We start from the raw sequence: 16,188 nt of genomic DNA on the forward strand, positions 1-16,188 counted from the left end.
GTAGTATAAAGTCATATAACATAAATGTTTGATAAAACAGACATATTCGTAGCGTGTATTATTATTTTTCATTTGAAAACATATTTCTAAAAGTGTCCCTCAATATGCATAACATTGCCCTCGATCTACAACCATGGTGTATCCCTGACTTGGTCCTTTATGACGCACTGGTTTGATTCTTAGGACTTACATACCGAAATATGCATATGAGTTCAAAGGAACTTCGTGAGCCTCAGTCATTATTACCTTTAAGCAGTGTTGTAGAATTTCTCGACTCAAGGGTTTTGGATTTCCTTTTAGACATTGGCGGATACTTTAGTGATTCCTGGTTGGCGGATAACCATATGCCAATCTCTACACTTAACCGTCTTATACACATTTCACCTGATCGGTGGATCTCAGACTTCACACCATATTTCGAATCCTATTAGATAATTTCTTTGCATATAGTAGTTTGATACACTTTCCAGAACAAAACTCAGCGGATACTGCTCTTGACGGATTCCTTTACAGTACTTAACAATTATTAGATTATCAATTACATTGTATCTTCAAATCAGTCCATACCAATGTACTTACTTAGAAGAATACAACATTTTAATTCAAGTAATAGAATCCCGGATCACTTTAATACATTATAAACTTATGATAATAATTGGAGTTAACCATGATATCCCACTAACTTACAAATAAAATGGTTAAATAACGAATAGGCTCTTAGCTTAATTGCTAATTTAGTTCTCTTATATTTTGTAATTTAAAATTCATTGGCAATTGAATTTTTACAATTTAATCTTTATGTTTTAATTAATAATTTTTTTGATTTAATTATTCAACCTACTGTTAATATACTTTCATATGAACTTTATAAATTTTTCTATTTGCAATTTCATTAACGTAGTTTATGGAATTGAATTCTAAAACCGTATTTTTCAACCTTTATCTAAAATAGAGTAGTTACAAGCTAGTTTCGAATTTGATTTTGTTGTTTTTGGATTGCTTATTATCCTGCTAGATTTGAATTAAGAAGTTTGCGGCCAGTGGGAAGATTGGATTTGCACTTGATCTGATTTCACTTAACGATGAAATATATAATATTAATAATATATATAATATATTTTATGGAATGATATTTCAATTTTTAATTAGTTAGTTATTAAAACAATATTAGAAACATACTTTTTTAGTAAAACATAACGAATAATAAATATTTCTTAAGTTTTTACGCTTTCTATATTTATATATATTCGAATTTTTAACTAATTTTCATATAACTTTTTTTTATAAATTTTAATATTTTTTAGTTTTGCACTCAGTCAAAATGAATCTAAATAATCTTATGTCTAAATTCATTTTATATGTACATTTTAATTTTTTTTAAATAAGATTTTATATTTTCTATTTTTTTGTTGACATGACATGTGATAGTTTTTTATGACGTTTGTCTATCACGTCAGCAAGGTTAACGATCAAAATGGTTAACTAAGAGTTTTTTTTAATGGAAGAGGTCAATTAATTTTTTTAGGTCGTTGAGGGTTCAATTGGATTTTTTTTATGACTCAATTAAATATTTTTTACTAGGTTTTTTTTTACCTTTATGTTATATTATTCTCTTAATTTTTATTTATGTGTTCCCTAAGAAAAATTATTATTATTTCTTTAATTCGTTTTAATATCTTCTACATTGATTTGTTTTTATTTATGTATAAATTGGGTAAAAAATTAAAGCAGAACTAATTTAAAGAATATTTATTAAAATGTTGCGGTGATTAATTAAAAGAATGAAAAATTAATTTTGTGGATTAAAAGAAACTTCCAATCAATAAAAACACCTAGCATTATTAGGTGTTGACAATTGTTGTTTGTCCACGTAATTGAAATTGATAAAAAGATTTAACTAGTAATAGAAGTGAGCATTTGATCGAATTGAATGAAAAAATTTTGATAATCGAGTTGGCGAATCCTATTTTATCATCCTAACTCGATTTGAAATTTTCTCAAATCGAATCGAGTGAAATGAAATTCGAATTGAATATATTTGTTCGAGTTAAATTTAAAAATAAAAAGACTTTGAGTCTTTGTAACCACTGTTATTTACTATAATCAAATTTACCCACCGTAATTAAATTTGTTATTAACTTTCATCTACTCATAATTTATTTATTAATCTTTTATATATGGGTTAGCTTCTTTGTTTGCTTAGTTGCTTCAATTATCTTTTGATTTTTGTCACTATGTATTTTTAAATTAAAAAATGTATTACATTTAAAAATGTGATTTTTTTAATAAAAGTTATCTTAAAGATAAAATGTGAAATTGATACCAAGATAAAATTTTAACATAAATATTTTATGGCATCATAAATAATTCAATTTTAACATAAATTTATAAACATTTAATATGATTAAATAATTCAATAATATAAATAGTAAAAAATGTGAAATTTAATTTGATAATATAAATAGTAGATATAAATAAAATTATTACTATTTAGATTTTTTTTTCTGGATAATTTTTTATTTGGAGGTAAAGGGTGAAAAGTAAAAGTTTAGGAAAAAGTAAAAAAATTTTGAGAGGTGAGAAAGTAAAATTTTTGGGGAACGTAAACGGAGGAAAAATATTCAAAACAAATTTTGGGGGAAATGGGTTTGAGGTAGACAGGGGGTGGTATGAGAGGGGGATAAAAGTTTTGAGGGAAAGTGAGAGAGAGTAAAAGTATTCAAGAAAAGTAAAAAGGTTTGAGGTAAAAATATAAAATATTATAGTTTGATATTCGGTTTATTCGAATTCGAAAACTAAACTCGATTTGAACTTGAAATTCGAAAAAAAATTCAAGTTAACTAAAATAACTTGATTCGTTTAATTCGAAATTTAAAATTTTTTTAATTTTTTCAAATTTTACTCACCCCTAACTAGTAAAGTACAATGTTCTCTTTCCATCTTTTATTATTTTTATAATAAAAACATTTTACTATAATAAATGTAATACAACATGTTTGGTCGAGGGAAATAGGAATGCATTCCCCCAATTCGGTGGGCCCACCACCAAACTAACGTTTGGTTGGCTATAATACCATTAAAGCCTGAATTCATTTAGGCCCTGTTACATGAAAAGGCTGTAATAGCGATTCGTTGCCTTCAGATTTGATTAGCTATTCCATCCGCCTGTTTCGATTTTCTTTTTCCCATTTTCTAATTTTTGCCCTCAGCTTCATCTTCTCCTTCTGTAACTTTCTTTCCAACCATCTTTACGTTTCCCTTTTTTTCCATTGATTGCAGAGGAAACTTAGATATTTCAGGTAATTTATTTTTTCCTTCTTTATGATTTTTCCTTCTTTAATGTTTGAGTATTTAGAAACTGAAGCAAAGGCGAAGAAAATGGAGAAAAAGATGAAAAAAAAAGTTACTGAAAATGTTAGACAATGTTTCTTTTCTTCATTTTATTAGGAACGAAATTTTTAACTCTTTGCTTGAAACCCATTTCAATGGGTTTCATTGTTTTGTCAGAGTTATTTTATTAGGAACGAAAATTTCGAGGTACTCTTTTGATGTAGTATTTCGAATGGACCCATCAGCAAATGGTCTTGATATTTTCTCTCTGGATTGTCTGATAGGATATTGTTTTGATGCAGTGATGATATAAATGTAGTTACAAATGTAAATGTAGACACTAAATCCATTTGGTATTTTTCATCCTAAGTAATTTCTTCTTTACCTTTTCATTTCAATGATTGGAAGATAACTTCAAAATCGAATAAGATTAGTACATGTAAAATTTTGTTGCTTTAAGAATAATTCATATAATGGTTCTTGGAGTTATGATTGTTTTTGTCTTTCCACTTTAAGTACTTGTTTTTCACCCAGGCTCTTTTTTATGCGCATTCCGAGTTTGATTTACCTGAAATAGACATATTCACAGCCGTATTTGTTGATACTTTTTCTTTTCGAATTCTTCTCTCGTTGGAACTGAATTTTATTTTTCTCTTCTCTTGTTAGTCTCTTATTTTTCAAATATTTATTGTTCTGTTTCCTGATAATATCTTATCATTGTAATGTCATGATTCTGCCAATGTCTTTCAGGTGATTTTAATACAGGAACAACTCTCCAAGAACAGGATAATTATTGATGCAGATAAGAAGGGAAAGTGAGTTGTTCTTTCAATTTTTTATGACTTGCTAATGATTGACTCCTCCACATTCTTATCGTGTGCACTACTAGAATTTCCTTGGTTCCATATATAACTCTTCTTGTAATAGTTATCGTGGGTTGTAGAAGAGTGTAAAGTAGGGGGTTAAAGTCTTGTTGTTTGTCTAGTTGGTTCTTGAAGACTTTATGTAATCTGTCATATATTTTAGTACTTGCTAATGAACTTACAAAAAAATCAGAGACTTTATTAGCAAATAATCAATTAAAATGGTCTAGCTTACGGTCATTTAACATAGCTGCTTGATGGAAATATGTTTTGAAGCTCATAGAAGGATTGAGAAGGAAACAATGACCAATTTACTGCCATCTACGTAAATGATCGAGTCATTAGGAAAGATGCTCAAACAACCACTGATATTATTGAGGAAATAGCTATTGAGGATGTAGCTACTACAAATATTCATGAAGAAAGAAACGATTTCTATGAATGCGAAGCTGATGTTTCTTTGGATGACATGGATGTTTCAGCTACGCAACCGTAACCAACTAGAAATCAAGGGGATTCCACATTTTCAAAGAAGAAGAAAAAAAATTCTGATGCAAGTGATTATATTTCTTCTCCTTCATTTCATGACATGATAGAATGTCATTACAATGTTGTAACTTTTTTATATTGTAAAATTTTATAATATATGGATTATGACATATAAACTAATGAAATCATGTAACTTTTTGTTAATATATGAATATTATGTTTGGACGTGAAATATAATTCTTAAGTTATTTATTACTTCTAATATTTTGTTTTTTATTGTAGAATAATTAAATTATTTGTTTCACTAATGATATTTTAGCACATTAAATATGTATTGTAGTTTAAAAATAATAAAGTAGATTATATATTATTTTTGTAGTATTATATATTATGATTTTAGTAAATTCATATAATAATAATTATATTAAGAATTTTATTAAATTATATATTATTTTATTAAATTATATTTAATAATAATTATGTTAAAATATGGTTAAATTATTTATTACTTTTATAAAATTATTTTTAATAATAATCTTATTAAAATTTAATAACAATAACAATAATCATCTACCTAAAAAAATTTATGCTAAGGGTATTCTAGTCATTTTAGTTTTTTTCCTTATGCTATTACAACATCATTTCATTCAACCAAACACAAGAATACTATTACAATTCTATTTCATTCCATTAAACTAAACAATTGAATTACTGATTACAGTTTTATTCAATTACATCTCTATTCAATTACAGTGAACCAAACATAACCTAAATAAATTAGTGGAATAAAATCCCTCATTAAGGTTTTCTTTTTTCCTATGGATCTCTTCATTTTCTTTTTTCTACTAGGTTTTCCTCTCCACTCATTCTTTCTAGTTTCTGTCAGATTAGTTTTCTTCAATCATCCTTTATTTGATTTTGGGCTGCGTACTGTTTGGGAGTTGATTTTATTGTTTGGGCGAGTTGATTTTGTGTAATGGATGGTTATTTATAGATGATATTCACGGTTAAATAATAATTTAAAACGATTTTCGATTCAAATAATTTAATTATTATTTTTAGATGAATATATCGATGGATCAATTTGTGATCTAATTAATTTGGTCTAAAAGATGATTTTGAGAAATAAGCATAAAACTTTAGAAAAGAAAAAACTTATTTGTTGCAGATCTCTCTTCCATCTCTAAACTCTCTTTTTAAATATGTTGTATGGTGTTTTAAGGAGTAAATGAAGTTTGGTGGAAAAAACAAGAAATTTAAAGTAACAGCTTCTTTCAAAAGACGTGAGAATTTGGAAGAGTAGAATGAAAGAAATTAATAATAAATTAATTTCAAATATTTTCTTACTAGAGGAAATGATGAAGTGGCTTATTTATTGTGAATCGTGGAATTGAGAAGGTTTTTTTTTTTTTAATTATTTGACGGTTGAACTGATAATAAATTGGTTGAACCATTGGAAGACAGGTCTGATTCAGTTTTAAAATGATTGGTTGTAATACATGCAAAGAACGCAGGTCATGATAGCTATTCATTTATAAGATTTTTGGTACATGGTAACTATTCTTATAAATCCTATTTATCTTTCAAAGAATTAGTTTGAGATAAATGATAAAATCATATGAAATTATTAAAATAATATTGACATAAAGAATTTCATGAGAATTAATTTCTAGATATTATTAGAACTAAAGTAAGTGATATATTAAGTGACATGAAAGTTACAAGTATGAACAAATTTTACGTGAATATGACATGCAAGCTGTTTTGAAATAAAAAAAAAAGTTAACAGTAGTTCAACTTTAAAAAAATGCTGAAATTGTATAGAATGAATTAAAAAGAAAACTTTATTTTTTTTTAAAATATTGATGAGCCTAGTTTTATACAAAACAAACAGAATCAGATTTAGAATTTTGTGGTAATTAAAAAAAAAATTCAGTGAAGAAGACTCAAGCTGCCAAATAATAGCCCCTGAGACGACTGTAAAAAAAATCGGTATTAATATACTTTAAAGTAAATTCAAATTATTTTATGGAAAGAAGGTTATTGAGTATAGTTTCAAAAACAATAAACATATTTTAATTTCGAATTTTGTAGGTCTTATACCAAGCTTTATTTGATAGTAAGTTTTGATATAACAAATTAAAATATTTTTGAATAAAAGTTAAAGTTGAACAAAATTGGCAAAATGATATTTCAAATGAAGTCTAAGAGATAAAATTTTGAATCTTATACTTTGAACTCTTAGAAATTTTTTTGAATCAACTTTTAAAATAAGTTAAAATGATCTCAATCAAGTTAGAATTTTATCAATCAATTAAACTGTTTTTAAAACAAGTCAGAATAGCTCCAGGCCAAAAAGTATCTATATTCTTTCAAAAATCGATACCAAATTGATATTATGTTTTTCAACCAATTCAGCTAAGTATCGCTCCAGTATCGATACTTTTTCATATGGTATTGATAAAAATCCACTAGTATCGAGATCTTTAGCTCCAACAGTCACTGAATTTTGCATTAAATGCAAAAAAAAAGTCGATACCCTTTTAGCTAGTATCAGTACTCGTAGTTGCAGGTGAATTAAATGCACTGGTTATTTCATCCCTAACGGCTCTATTCATGTCTCCAACAACTAGAACGGTTGGAAATCAATTAGGGTGTATAAATACCAGCTTTCAAAGGTCCTACAACAACTAGAGAGATTATCAAGCTTAAAGATCAATAAAAAACAACCTTATGCTTACAATTCTCAACAATTTTCTTTAAACACTTGTGAGATTTCATTGTTTTCATTCATGATACGAGTCACAAAAGCCCAAATTTTTGAAGTCGAGACCCAATAAGCAAATTCCCAGCCCAATCAAGAAATCCATACATACTTAGTTGAAAATCAGGCCAAAATGTCAAAGGGCCCAATTTATAAACATTTTAATTGTTTAATTTAATTTTTTAAGCTTTAGGAACATACATGTAAAATTCGACCCAAAAACAGCCCATATATATGCTTGGCCGAATTTTCCTTTATTTATTCTATTACTTAGGTTTAATTTTATTAGTTACTTGTTAGATTAGGATTACTTGAGGCCTATTTAAAGGCATGGCCGGCCACCCCTTGTACATAACACTTAGATTCATTCTTAAATTTCAGATTTGAAAGAGCAAAATTTTCTTTGAGTTTTCTCCAAGATTTCTCTCTTGAGTTTTCTTTAGAAGTTGTTTTAACAATCTTTTGATTGTGGGAGCCATCTTCAACCTTCTTCTTGCCATCAATATTCTTTGGAGGGAAGATTAGAGCCGTTTGAAGAGATTTGTGAGATCTTTCGGGATTTCAAGGATCTTTAGGACTTATCTTTTATTCTTGCTGTTCAATTTCTTTTCTTTATTTCTGTTGATGCCGAATCTATATCTAATTTCTTTGCTGTTTTTGTTTGTGTTTCAGCCTTGATTCAAACTCCAAGAACTCTTCATTTAATCGGTTCTTTTATTGGCAGCATCTAATCGATTCAAAATTTCCCAAAATTTAGGGTTCTTGCCGTTTTCTATTTCTTCTTGTTGGGTGAAATTCGGCTGCTGAAATTTGGGCAATTCATCTTGGGTGTTCAATTGGACCGAATCGCAACTTAAATTCACTTCTTGAACCGTTCAATTTCATCTATTTCTTTCTTTTCTTTTTTGCCGCCCAAATCCCTAATCTTCCAATTAAAAATCTGATTGTTTCAATCTACTTACTGTTTTGGTGTTCTTGGCAGATTCGGCTTGTGGGATTTCACTATTGGAGTTCGATTTCACCTTCTTGAACTCCGAATACATTTATTCATTCGTTCTTTGTTCCTTGCTGCTCATTTAATTGAATTTGGGGATTTAATTTCAGATCTGATTAGTTTAATCTTGTTCTTTGTTTTAATTTTCAGATCTGTTCGTTTAGAGCTTTTGTAGGAGTTTCCCGTGACTTGGCAACTCGATCTTGGTCCGCGCACAACCCCCGTATCATTTGGTATTAGATTTTGGGCGTTTTGGGTGTTCTTGGTTGATTTCTAAACTGATCTCAATTTTTTAAAGCAAAAACATCAGTTTTACCCAGAAAAATCTTTCAAAAAAATTCATTTGAGTGGGTAAACGTTGTCCAATTGATCTGAAATTTTACATACATATTTGTGGCACTGTGATTGAATATAAAAAAATTATTCCCGCAAAAAAATCAGTCAAAAAAGTCAAAAAATCGAAAAAAGATGAAATCCAATAAAAATTTTAAAAAATATTCAGTGGGTTGAGTTTAGTGCCTAAACTTTCCAGATCAAAAATTAAATATCTAAGGACATTCCAGATTTATTTTCATGATTTTTTGAGATCAGGAACACCTCGAACGAAGTTGTCAAGTTACTCTACAATTTTTCAGGTTTTCTGTTTTCAGCAATTTTTATTGATTCTTAGCTGTAGGTTTTCATTTGTTTGCTTTTATTCTCCCTTTACAATATCTAACACCTTCTTGTTTCTTGTGTTAGTAGGATTTAAACGTGTGCACAATCCTTCCTCGGTGCAACACGAATCAATTAGTGTCTCGTCAATTTTTGGCATCCTAGTGCAAATTAGGATTCTTTGGTAGTTTGGTTCACATTCTCTACTTGGTTGATATAAACTCTGATAAAGAACTCACAAGATTGAATTCTACCTCATTGAGAATTTGAATTTTCTTTTTGAGTGATTAACGGTGAGGTTTGCTAACTTTTATTTTTGAGTGTTGAGTGTTTATTTTTGCAGATTTTTGGAAAATGTCTAAAGGTGATATTGACCATAATGATGTCTATGACATGTTTCAAAAACTCCAACAACAATTAGATGAACACGCTGCCACACTTCGAACCTTGAGTACCGCTTTCAATGAGGTGAGATTGAATCAAGATCCTCATTATCGAGATCCAATCAAGGAAGATAGGGATAACCAGCCCCATAGGCGCGGCCCTCGACGTGTCCCTAGAATGGATGATGATTTTCATGATCGTGGGCAACCTTCTTTGGCAAAACCAAAGAGTGAATAGCAACGAGAACATCTCTTTCATACTCGCTGCCATGTACAAGGTAAGCTTTGTAGAGTTGTTATTGATGGTGAAAGTTGCTCGAACGTAGCCAGCACAACGATGGTGGAAAAGCTTTGCTTAACCACTACCAAGCATCCACAACCTTATCAACTACAAGAGCTTAGCAACGAAGGCCGATTTAAGGTCACTCAACAAGTGCGCATCGCCTTTTCTATCGGTAAGTATCAAGACGAAGTTGTGTGCGACGTAGTGCCTATTCAAGCCTGCCATTTGTTGCTAGGAGAACCATGGCAACTGGATCGAAAGGTCACTCACAATGGTCGTACAAATAGGTATTCTTTCAAGCATCAAGGAAGGAAAATCACTTTAGTGCCGCTCACTCCGGAACAAGTCCATGAGGACCAAATCAAACTGAAAAATTCTGTTGTTAAAACAAGTGAGGAAAAAGAAAAAGAGAATGAAAAAGAGCAAAAAGAGATTGAGAGTGAAAAGGAATGTGAACAAACAAGAAAATTGAAAAAGAAGTTGAAGAAAGAAGAGAAAATGAGTTAGAAAAAGAAACAAAAGAAAAAGACGAGGAAAGGGTAGTGAGGAATGTTTCCACTAACCAAGATATGAATTTTTCTTGTGTTGCTACTTTTCAGGTTCCCGAAAGACCGAAAGATAACTTTCAACTTCAATACCTCTCAAATGAAAGACGCTTTCAAACGATCAACATAGGCAAAGATAAAATCACACTACATGAGCCCGAAGAGCTTCGACTACACTATGCCCCCGATGAGCGAAGGTTTGTATTAAATGGAAAAGGTAAATCGATCCTTATTATTCTGCTTATAAAGTGGACTCAATTGCCATTAGTCCCGTTCGATCGAGGAAAGTCGAGTCCATTTGATTTTTCAGATTCGAGGATGAATCTTTTTGAGGAAGGGGGGAATGATACGAGTCACAAAAGCCCAAATTCTTGAAGGCGAGGCCCAATAAGCAAATTCCCAGCCCAATCAAGAAATCCATACATACTTAGTTGAAAATCAGGCCAAATTGTCAAAGTGGCCCAAGTTGTAAAGTTTTATTTTTATTTTTATTTATTTATTTACTTAGTTTAAATTTTTATGTAAATATTCAGTCCAAGAGTCCCAAATAAAGACCTTTGACTGAATTTCCATATTAAAATAATTAGGAGTTTTTTTTATTTTAGTTTTCTAATTAGATTAGGACTAGTTATAAGGCCTATTTAAAGGCATGGCTGGCCACCTTGTAAAGAACTTCTCAATTATATCAAAAATATCAGATTTGTTTAAGTGCAGAATTCTCTTTGAGTTTTTCTCCAAGAATTCTCTCTTGAGTTTTCTTTAGAAGTTGTTTTAACAATCTTTTGATTGTGGGAGCCATCTTCAGCCTTCTTCTTGCAATTGATATTTTTTGAAGGGAGTTGTGAGATCTTTCGGGATTTCAAGGCTTCTTAGGACTTATCTTTTAATTTCTTGCTGTCAATTCTTTCTTTATTTCTACTTGTGCTGAATCTTTATCTAATTTATTTTCTGTTCTTATTGTGTTTTCAGCCTTTTTCTATCTTAAGGAATCAGCCCAAAAATCCCCAATTTCTAGGGTTTTTCCATACTCTTTTTAGGTGAAATTAGATTGTCGAAATTTGGGGAAAACTATCTTGGTGTTCAATTGGGCAGAATCACAATCTCCTTTAGGGTTTCAAGAACCCTTATTAACACTTATTTCTATTCTCAATTTGATTCTTTGCTGATTTGGGGATTTTATTTCAGATCTGGAAATTCAAAGTTCTAATCTTTTAATTTTCTGTTTCGTTTCAGATCTGATTGTTTAGAGCTTTCGTAGGAGTTTCTCGTGACTTGGCAACTCGATCTTGGTCCACGCGCAACCCCGTATCAATTCAGCTCAAGTGTTTCTCTTTGTAATTGAGCTTAATTTGTAAACATTCTGATCTTATAAGGGTTATTTCTTTGTTTGTCTATCTGTATCTGTTTGAGAGGGTTTATATTTTAAGGTTTGGGTAGAAACCTTAAGGGAGTTTATAAGGTTAAACTTTATCCTCAAAGGTTGTCAAATTAGTGAATTTGAAAAAATCCTTAGTAGTGGAAAGCTAAGGTAGTGGAGTAGGCAATTGGGGCCAAACCACTCTAAATTCTTATGTTCAAATTTTTTGTCCTTATTCTCTAGCATTCACAAAATTTTAAAAAGCCAATTCACTCTCTCTTGACAATTTCGATTTTGATTATTTGAGCTAACAATTGATATTAGAGCTAGTCTCTTTTAGACGATTTAACAACCAAAAAAGAGATCATTGAGGTAGCTTAACTTTCAGTCAATCAATCCACAATAGATGGCATCTACATTCAATTTAGTTTTTCTTGGAGAATCAAAATATATCTCCAAACCTCCTTACTTCAACAGTGCCAACTATTCTTATTGGAAGACAAGAATGATGTTGTTCATACAAGCAAATGATCTTTCCGTATGGGAAATCATCATGGACAGTCCCTTGCCCTCGTGATCCATTTTAATGTAACCCATGCTAGTTAATTATTCATATGTGTTTCCACTATTTACTCATATGATCCTTCAAAACTGTCTACTTGAGTCACTGTTACTAAATTATTTATATCTTGAGCTACAGAATTCTGAATTAAGATTCACTTGATGTCTTTGAAACTAGACTCAAGTACCTTTATACCATAAAATTTCCAGAATTTTTTGTTTAGCCAATAAGTACATTAAAATCTTTAAACTTACCTTTGCTCTGTTGTCTGACAGCTTCAACTCTTCTTTACTAAAAATTATTTATCTCTTAGTACAAATTTTGGATGGTGTTTCTATTTGTTTCTATTGAAAATATACTCATTAATAATTAAACATGTAAAATTTAACCCCTAATTATTTTTCTCCAATTTTTGATAATTTTCAAAAGTCAGAACAGGGGAACCCAAATTCATTTTGACCTTGTCTCACAAAGTTTGTTATATCTCACGATTTACAGTTCTATTACTAACACTGTTTCTTCTATGAGAAACTAGACTCAACAAGATTTAATTTCATATGTTTTTCATCCTCTAATTCTATTTCCACAATTTATGGAGATAATTAAAAAATCATCCTACTACTGCTATCCAAACTGCAAGCAATTTCGGCTTTTCGCCGAATACCTTATTTTTGCGTTTCGGGTACAGACCTGGTTTTTTTTATGCTAAAACAGTCCTCGAGCACTCCAAAGCCTATAATTGAACAAATAACACCATAATCAGTCTTACCTCACGATTAATCAAATTCCCTAAACTAAAATACTTACTCATAAAACAATAAACACTTACCGCAAAAAATTCAAATCGGTACGTTTACGAAAATCACAATGAGAGCCTTAATCCTTGCAAAATGCTACAGCCAACACCCCAGAATTAGACTATTGAACACAAAATAATCTCTTAAAATGATACCCAACAACTTACTGAATTTGTACAAGTGCTGCTTAACGCTACGAAATTAAGAGGAAAGAATGGTTTAGGGGGAACAAGGGAATTTCGGCAGTAGAGGTAAGAAAAGAAAAGATAATCGAGAAAGAAGCAAATAAGAAAAAAAATTGACAGAGATGGAGGGAGAAAACGTTAGAAAGATGGAGAGAAAAACGACTCTCTTTTTCTTCAAAAAAGAAAACAAATGATCAGATTTTGGATATACTCCCCTATAATCCCCTAATTCACTCCCCCACTTCCCACTACACATCCACCACTCAGAAACCCAGTTGAGCACAACTCTTGCCAAAATTAGGAGTGAAAAAACACAACCCAAGATTCGAACCCATGACCTCCACCATAATATCACACTATTTAACCACTAGACCAGCAGGCCCATTCTGATGTAATTTACCCAACAATCAAATAAAAGCCTACTGAACAAGAGTAAGGCCCAATTCATTCAAAACACCAAATTTTACCTAAGCGAAGGCTTGAACTTGGGACCTCCCAAACACTCGCAGAGCACATAACCACTAAAGTTGACAGATATTTGTGTCATATTTTCATAATAAGGAAATTAGAAATTTTGGGGTGTTACATTCCTAAATAAAATTTTTGATAGCTTAAATATGTTTTTTAGTGCTTAGTCCTTTTCCATGGCCCCTGAGAAGCGTCCTAGAACCCGTGCCTCCTATTTAAATCCTTCTAGTAGGTTTAAATCATCATTTAATGAGTGTTTTCATTTAAAATAGTAACAAGAAGGGTTCAATAGGAACTTTGTGTCAAAACGAGTTTAGAAGACTAGGAAGATAGATTTTTCCATGTTAGAAGGTGTTAATTTTTCTTGTATTTTGGTTTTTCAAAGTTGGGGTTGGATTGATTTCTTAAAAATTTCCTCGCTTACTTACATTAATATTGTTTGATCTTTTTACTCAAACGCCAAACTCGTACATGATGAGTCTAGTGATACTGCCATTGTTATCACATCCTTTTTAGTGAGCACCCTAATTTGACTTACTTTAGATGATGTCAAAAATTTTCTTCATTTTCCTTTCGAAGTTACCTTCAATGAAAAATGAGCCTACAACCTTGTTCTTTATATTGAGTCCAGACATGCATCCGAACTCAATCTCCACGATCATGTTCTCCATCTCATCATTACTTGGAATTTATATCCTATCAGAACGCATGCCATGCTTCACTCCACTGATTATTGGTAGATTGATTTCGTCCAATCCAATAGGTGTCCCTACCTAGCTCTGATAATGTTCAATGACATAACTAAGGGAACCGGGAAGGAAATGTCTACAAATATTACCCTTCCCTATGACACTTATTTGTCATACATTTTTAAGAAATTAGGGATTAATACTTATGGAGACACCCTATCATCTCTAATCAATCTATTAGTTATGGGGCCCGTCACCATTCCGGTTACCATTTTGATGCTAACTCCAGTGAATGGATAAAGATTGGACTACCAGCTACACATGAAGATGACGATGCCGAAGGTGCTTTCGAGGATGTTCTGGCTCTAGAGCATGTTCCTCCACCAGCTACTCCATCTCAGGCTGCTCATTCTTCTTCCAATGTCAATATTACACTCATTAATTCTTTTAGTTCATTGATTAATGATCTTCGGGGATTTAGATATGATGTTAACACTAGGTTGTCATCGTTAGAGATATAAACGGCATCAATTCTAGCTCTTTTTCCTTCGACCCCTCCTTTTTCTCCCCATGATGATTATTAGAATAAAACTTTACTTCTGCATATTCATATCATTGTTCATAACATTTGCACTAGTACTTTATCTTATTTCACATGACTATGTTATATTGAACCTTAATGTTTATTTGGTATTTTTAATATACTTTGGTGATTTCTTTTCACATGTTAGTTCACTTGGTTTTTTTTTTAATTTTTATTCTTGAACTCCTAAACCTTATTTGATTTTTGATATAACAAAAAACGAGAGAAAACAAAAGTAAATTCATTTATTAATATTTGATATTGTGCTAAGTGAACTTTATGCAAATTACGTGACCTTGTTTTTAATGAATGCAAAATTTTTAAATATATGTCAACTTTTTTTAAAGGCTTTAAATTGAAAATGACTTTTATAAAAGGGGAGTAATTTATTTAAAAACAGAATTACCAAGTGTTTTGTTATATCAAAAGGGGGGAGATTGTTATACCAAGCTTTATTTTATATAAGTTTTGATATAACAAATTAAATGTTTTTGAATAAAAGGTAAAGTTGAACAAAATTGACAAAATGATATTTCAAATGAAGTCTAAGAGATAAATTTTTGAATCTTATACTTTGAACTCTTACAAAAATTTTGAATTAACTTTTAAATCAAGTTAAAATGATTTCAATCAAGTTAGAATTTTTTCAATCAGTAAAATTGTTTTTAAAACAAGTCAGAATAGCTCTAGACCAAAACATATCGATATTTTTTGGCTAGGTATCGATAGTTTCAAAAATATCGATACCCTTTCAAAAATCAATACCAAATTGACATTCTGTTTCTTAACCAATTCAACTAAGTATCAATCTAATATCAATACTTTCTCATATGGTATCGATAAAATTCCTCTGGTATCGATATCTTTAGCTTAAATAGTTACTAAATTTTGCATTAAATGCAAAAAATATCGATACCTTTTTGGTTAGTATCGGTACTCACAGTTATTGGTGAATTAAAGGCACTGGTTATTTTTTGGAAATGTGCCCATATTGTAGTAAACATGTAATTTGTTTTTATTTATTTGAACAATGAATAAATAAATACAGTTAATTTCGCATTTCACTATTATGTCTTTGGTATTTTTGTCTTTCATATTTTGCATGCATAAAAAAATTATGACCAGGAAATATTAGCTCATTAATTGTCTAAGTTCAAACTAATGATAAGTGGCATTGTAAGAATGTTTACATTGTGAGAAAGATAGCATATTTAGTAGATAATCTAAACGAGTTCCTAATCT

General features: G+C 30.4%; 1 long non-coding RNA gene across 1 annotated transcript; it reads left to right on the forward strand.

The window, feature by feature from the left end:
• The first annotated feature begins 3,009 nt into the window (after positions 1–3,009).
• On the forward strand, positions 3,010–4,942 carry LOC107947462 (uncharacterized). The gene is made up of 3 exons (XR_001697129.2): positions 3,010–3,299; positions 4,081–4,145; positions 4,470–4,942. It is a non-coding gene; the product is annotated as an uncharacterized lncRNA (long non-coding RNA).
• Positions 4,943–16,188: the final 11,246 nt, after the last annotated feature.

The sequence above is a fragment of the Gossypium hirsutum genome, chromosome D12 (assembly GCF_007990345.1).
Source record: "Gossypium hirsutum isolate 1008001.06 chromosome D12, Gossypium_hirsutum_v2.1, whole genome shotgun sequence".
NCBI lineage: Eukaryota > Viridiplantae > Streptophyta > Magnoliopsida > Malvales > Malvaceae > Gossypium > Gossypium hirsutum.